Consider the following 6855-nt stretch of genomic DNA (forward strand, 5'->3'; position numbering starts at 1 on the left):
ATTGGGTATGTGAGAATGGTCAGTTGCCCTTCTTGAGTAAAGATAACAAGTTCTTGTACTTGAATGCATCATGCTGGATGAGGACAATCTGCCATCTTCCCCTGTTACATCAGTGGAATATATGATCTGTACCCTGCTTTGTAAAGTGTTCCAGGGTCTATGGGTAAAGAGTGATTCTAGCACCAGTCTGCCTTAATCATGAGGAACAGAAAGAAAGGAAGCCATGTATGGGAAATGTCGGCAGAATGTTCAGTCAGTGATCATAGTACTGTAATGGCCTGAGTAAGCTATGCTGTTCACCAGCAGGAAACTGCTGTTCTAAATGCAAGAAAGGGGAAGATAGAGATTAATAAGATTTATGTGAAGAACTTTAAATAGCTACTATGTTTTCATCAGACTTTGCCTAGCTCTGTTTCTACTTCAATAACCAATGAAACATGTACAAGATACTACCCTCCACAGGCATCTTAGGAGACTGGTGTACAGATACCCAGAATGCACTGAGCACAATCCTCTATTAGAAAGGCATCTGCTTAAATCACTCTGACCCTCTGTAGGAGTCCTGGGACGCCCAGCCGTTGGCCCAGGGCAGGGCGACAACCAAAAAGGGTTATAACACCGGCCCACCCCCCAGTTCAGGGCGGGGCAACAGTTCACAATTTATAGTACAAGCCCAGCCCTCCATTCAGGGCAGGGCAGCAGTTCACAGTTTGCGGCACAGGCCCAACACTCAGTTCAGGGCGGGGCAGCAGTTCACAGTTTGTAGTACAGGCCCAGCCCTCAGTTCAGGGCAGGGTAGCAGTTCACAAGGGGCTTGGAGCCCAAGCCCAGCCCTCAGTTTGGGGGGGGGCAGTAGCACAAGGGTTTGGAGTACAGGCCCAGCAAGGATTTGCCCTGTCAAGGAGGGGGTAGGGGGGCGCAGGCCCTCCCACTCCACTGCGACCTGGCCCGGGGCCCTGGGGGTCGTTCACACACAACCACGGCAGTGGGGATCCAGGCCGCAACACACTGCCATGGGTTCAGGAGCGTCGTTCCCCGGGCCACTTCCTACCTCTACCTCCACCGGGGGAAGGTCCCAGTCCATCTGGTCAGGGGGTCCCACGGGGTCAGTCCCCTCCAGATCGTCCACCTTTGGGGGCTCCGGCCAATCGGTCACGTCTATATCATTGGGGTAGTCTGGCGGCGGTAGCACGGTGGGCCCGTGGCGATCCTGGGCCTGGGGGCTGCAGGGGTCCGCTGGGGCTCCGGGATAGGCCGCTCCTGGGGCCTCGTGGTCGCTCGCCCTCGCCGGTCTGGCAGCGTCTGGGGTTTCCTCCAAGGTGGGGGGTCTCCACCAGTGTGAGGGCCCTGGCAGGTCTGGGAAGTCCAGGTAGGTCCCTTGGGGCATCTGGATCCGTGGCTGGCCTGGAGGGTCTAGGCTGCTGGGGGCTTGCTTCTCTGGACCAGCCAGCTGGTAGAGGGCTCTCTGCCCCTGGCGCTGGGGAGCTCGCGGAGGCGCTCCCTCCCTGCTCGGAGGCCCAGACTTTAATGGGTCCCAAGCCCTGCCCTTGGCCCTTCTGGCTCTAGGCCCTACCCTCTGAGGGGCGGGCCACTGGTGTTCTGGACCTCTGAGCAGCCTCCTCTGCTTCTGAGTCAGCAGGAGGCTATACTGGCTCACTACACCCTCCCATTCTTTGAATGGTCACTGGACATAGAGTGCATCCCAGGAACACAGCAGAGCACCCACAAGATCACATTTTGGCTTACCAGCCTCAAAAGCATCACCTTTAATGCTGGGGCATTTTGAGGTGGTCTTGGAATGTGGTCAACTATATGAAGAACCTGAAAAAGGACTTGTCGGTCCTTGCGTTTGCACATCTAGTGTACCTAAGAGTGTTATCTACACTGGCATGTTAAATCATGTCAGTGATGGGGTATGGAGAAGATGTGATAAGTCGATAGCAGAGTGCTCTCCAGTCAACTTTGGTACTCCAATGCCCTGAGAAGCAGAAGGTACATTCGTGGGAGAGCATCTCCAGCTGATATAGGATGATGTAGACACCACATTATGCCGAGGTAAGCTACATCATTCAGCGTATTTGGATTTTTTCACACTCCTGAGTAATGTAATTTCCGTCTACTTAAGCAGCAATGTAGACCAGGATTTACTGATGCAACTAGAGGTGGCATTTGGGTCTTCAGAGAAGGCACTGACATTTGAAACCTGGGCCCACGAAGACTAGTACATGGACACAGGCACTTATGCTCCAATGTCCAGCTGTGCAAAGATGCCAAAAACAAGTCCAAAAGGAGTGACAGAAAATGTACTATTCCACAGACTACATAAATCCTTTTGTTTGCCATGATCTAAAAGGTCATTTGCATAGTTAGTACAAACATATTTATATTTAATTAAAGGAGGCTTTTCCTTCTGTAGCATTCACTGTAAAAATTATAGCTCTCAGCACAAAACATATTACCCAGGACAGCACTTCAGTTTGCTTCATAATACCCAGTAGAGAAGAGTCAGATCAAACGATCCCATATCATGAGAGTTCATCCTCTTAATGTTATGCTTCGATGAAAGAATTCTGTTGAGAACTAACTAAAGCCTCATTTACTGAAAAGTCATTAAAAAGAAATTCACCATTAGGGGACAAATCAAATAATTTTGTTTACTCTTTGGGGATCAGAATGAATCATGAAACATTCTTCAGATTTTGAATGTTGCATTCATTCCATCTGTCCCTGGATGGTAATAAATCCTCTTCACAACTTTACAGGGAGATATCAGAACCTGTTCTAGAAACAGCTTAGATATATTTTGATAAGTAAGAACAAAGACAACAGTTTATTTTTCATGCTCTGGGAGCAGGAAGTCATTTTTATAAGAGACTCAGAGACAGTATCACTTCACAATGCTTTGTATAGTAAACTTACTTGCACAAGAACAAAATTAATTTTACTTCACGGAAGTCAAAGGAGTTACACTGATCATTCCATAGTGTTTGCCACTCTCCTGTACTGTACAGATAGTCATTCTTTTCAGTATATTTTACTTTTGTTTTCACAATGATTCTCCTCAGTAGAGTGTAGCACACCAAGATTGTTACTACAGAAGTGTGGCAATGGTATTTGTGAACACCTCTTCTAATTACAGGTGTGCACCTTTTCCAGAGCTCTAGTCCAGGATCTGATTCCCTGACTGAGCCTGACAGCTGCAGCTGGTAATAGTGATGTAAGGTGAACTAATCACTGTAAGTAACATGGAGATGTAGAACTATCATTGCATAGAAGCGTAATGACTGGGTATCAGTGAAGAAGCTAGGAACTTTATTGATAGAGAGATAATATCAAAAGGTATTGAACTGTCCAACTTGCTGCCTTCCCTTTATCTCCTGGAGCAATGTAGTTCTTCCCTGCCCTCTATAAGATTAAGTAAAAGCAGTGCTGGTGAAAGTTATTGACTCGAAGCCCTGGAGATTGATATCCTGTTTTCATCCACAGGATGGCTACAGCACAGACAGTGCTAAGTCAAATGCGATGACAACAGGTACAACAAGACAATGAAAGACTTCCCTCCCACATCACTACTGATTGGTCTGAGTTCTGTCATGGAGGAAGTGCCTGAGGGGTTAAACAAGCAGTTTAGTTTCCATGCTTCTTCATGCTGCAGCCACTCGATTAGTTTTCAATTTGATGAGACCTTGTTGGTATGACAAGCTCATCAAGTGTTGCCAAAATATAAAAAGAGGTTGACCTCCCCAGGGTCTGTGAGAGACTCACCACTACACCACCTACTGCCAGTCACATGGGAATTAGCTTGTCCAGCCTCTAGAGTGCCCTCTTCTGCCTGGTATCTTCCCCACTGTTGTCTATCAGTTTGTTCTCCACCTTATATTAAGACCCATGTCCCTCTATAACCACGCAGGCCTTCTCTCAGGCTACTGCCATGCTGCCGCACCCCACACTCTGGGGTCTTTCTATTCCAGGAAACCTCAAGCCTTTAAACCCACCTTGCCTCAGTAATCCACTGCCAGTCTTCATCTAGTCCCTTACTCAGGGGCAAACTCCAGTCTGAAATGGCTCCTCATCATTGGCAAGGGGTTGGACCTGCTACCTTCCACTATCCTGGCCGCCTCTCTGCGACCCTAATAACCTCAGTCCTTGTCTCATGTCCTACAGCCTCTGACTTGCATGGCCAGAGCTCCCCTGGCTCACCCTGCCGGTCCTCAGCTCTGCTCTGTCCATGGTACTTAACTCTAGCAGGCAACTAGGCCCCTTCCATCCAGGGCTAGAGCAAGAGTGTCTTCACATTGGCCACTTATCTCTTTTATACAGCCCTTCTGGGCTCTGACTGGCTGCCACAAGCCTTATCCCTGATTGGTTCCTGGAACAGCCCTCTCCCAGGGCTGTTTTAACCTTTTGTCTACAAGTGCAGGGCAACTCCCCTGTCACAGACCCATACATGCAGGGAGGAAATGTTGTGTAGAGTGTGATCAGCTATGTCCATTGTTCATTATTGTCCATGTTGATCCTGAGACAGGTTGCTATATAGCATCTTACCACTCTGTAAAGCTGCCAGCAAGGGTACCAAATTCAGCCATGGCAATTGTGATATTGATGCTTTCCCTCTGGAAGTCGAGTGAGACTCCTTCACATTAGCTGCAGTACCAAGGTCGGGGAGTACCCACTCTCAGCCATCAGCAGCCTTAATGGGACTCACATAAGCAACTTATAGGCCAAAAGCCTGATGTCCTCCTTCCAAAACACCAAGTAGTCCTGTAGCACCTTAATAGTAAAATAAGGAATACATTTGCTAGTCTTTACAGTGCTACAGGACTGCTTGTTTTCATTATTTATTATTATTGTTTCCATTATTAACTAGCACAGCAACCCCTCTAATCCTGTTACCAGTACCCACAAATTCTCTCAGCTCCAAGGAAGTGAGACGCTCTTTAATCCACCCCCTTGAACAGCTATACTTTCTGCTGTCCCGAGAGAATCACTGCCCTGATAGCTTGTGAGTTGGGGAGCAACTTAGATAACTTCCTATCAAGCCATCAGTTGGAGCACACAGATGATTCTCTGTCATCTGGCCCTGTCACTGCACTTTTGGGGATCTACTTGAATCCTATTATTAACTCTTCAGAGTATTGCTAAAACTACTTGCCATTTGAGGACACGGTTACATTTCATTTACAAGCAGATGTTTTTTTAAAGGACACACTAGTTCAATACAAGTGTAGTCTGATACTCCTGCATTGGGAATTGTCACACTTTAGTGCATGCTGTCTTGTTGCAGGGGTAATACAGCCCCTCACCCTTTGGGGTGGGGAGGAGACATATCACAGCCACAAAGCCAAGTTTGAAGGGTACTATATGACTTGAGATGAAGTGGCTCAGTCACTGTGGTAGGGGCACCATTTAGAGGGGGGCTGAAGGGGATGTAAGGCCCCCCTGCCCCCAATCTTTTGAACCAGAGGTCTACTCACCTGGGCCCCAGGTAGCACACTCTGCTGCAACACAGCCTGAGTGTAATCTGTGAAGAGCTGGGAAGATGGAGCAACACAGGGCTGAGCAGTCCAGCGCCATGCCTACCATTGCATGGGGATCGGGAGGCTGCTCTGACAGGGAGCCAGTCTGTCTGCAGAGAAGGCTGTGAGGAGCGGACTGGAGCCTCAGGAGGCAGCGAGCAGCACAAAGACAGGCTACAGGGCTTCCGATGAGCTGGAGAAAGATGGTATTTTGAAGCAGGAAAGTGGCGCTTCTTTCCAGCCGCTGGCTGGATGGCTGGACACTTACAGACTCTGTTTATGCTGCTGGCTGGCACCTGGAAAGTGGTGGCTTCCTGTGGGGTGGGGAGGATGGACGGCCATGGCAGTTTGCAGTGAAAGAGGGGAGACAGGTGGCTGGGGGATGGAGAGGCTACAAGCTACCCATCTTCTGTCCAGCAGCTGGCTTCATGGCTGCACTGCCCTCTCCTTCTGAGTCCCCCCATCCCTGTAATGTTGCGCTGCTGTTGACCACCACCTGGTGAGTGGCTGATACCTGTGGGTGAGGAAGACAGAGTGGCCGAGGGATAGGGAGTCTGGGGTAAGTGTGGGGAAACTCAGGTGGCTGATGAAATTGTGTCCCCCCTCACCTTCAAGTAGAGCACATGTGGATCTCTGCCCACTTCTCCAGGCTAGCCAGAGGATGGCCACTGGGTGCCTGAAACCACCCTCCACAGTCATGCAGATCTTTGTGTCTCCTCTGTCAGACTGTTTCTCTGGCCCCAGAATGTGTTTCACCTGAAGGTGCGGGGTGACTCATCTACTCTGCTCCTGCACTTGTCTCCCAGTTCCACATCTTCCACCTAAGCTCCCCGCCCCACCTTGCCCAGGGGCCTGGTTATTGTGTAAGCAGCCCTGTTCGAACCTTTCTGTAAGTAGAGGAATGGTCCCACTACTGTGGGGAACTTTCCTGGCTCCTACACTACCCTGGTGAAATGAGCTAGTGAAAGGATCTGAGTCACCCCTCCCATTTCCTTTACCCAGAGGCCCGGGGCTTCCCTTCCACTTCCCTCTGTGGCAAAGCCCTTGTAACCCCAACAAGGCTGGGCCTAGGGTTCCTGGAGCTTGACCCCACAGCTTGTCGTGGTCACCTGGGGCAGAGGCTGAGTTAGCCCCAGTCCAGGATGCTCTCTGAACACTGGCTGTTTCCTTCACATACTTACAGTTGCATATAATTTAGGCAAATACAATTTACTGAACAACAATCCATTAAAAATACCAGAAGAACAAGGAACAAATGGAAAAAAGTTAAGTGAAAACATATCACTCCACTCTGTGACCTGGAGACCTCACACACCATGTCTCTAGGCTGTAAAGACAG

This window comes from Carettochelys insculpta, chromosome 7 (assembly GCF_033958435.1).
Source record: "Carettochelys insculpta isolate YL-2023 chromosome 7, ASM3395843v1, whole genome shotgun sequence".
In the NCBI taxonomy this organism is placed as follows: domain Eukaryota; kingdom Metazoa; phylum Chordata; order Testudines; family Carettochelyidae; genus Carettochelys; species Carettochelys insculpta.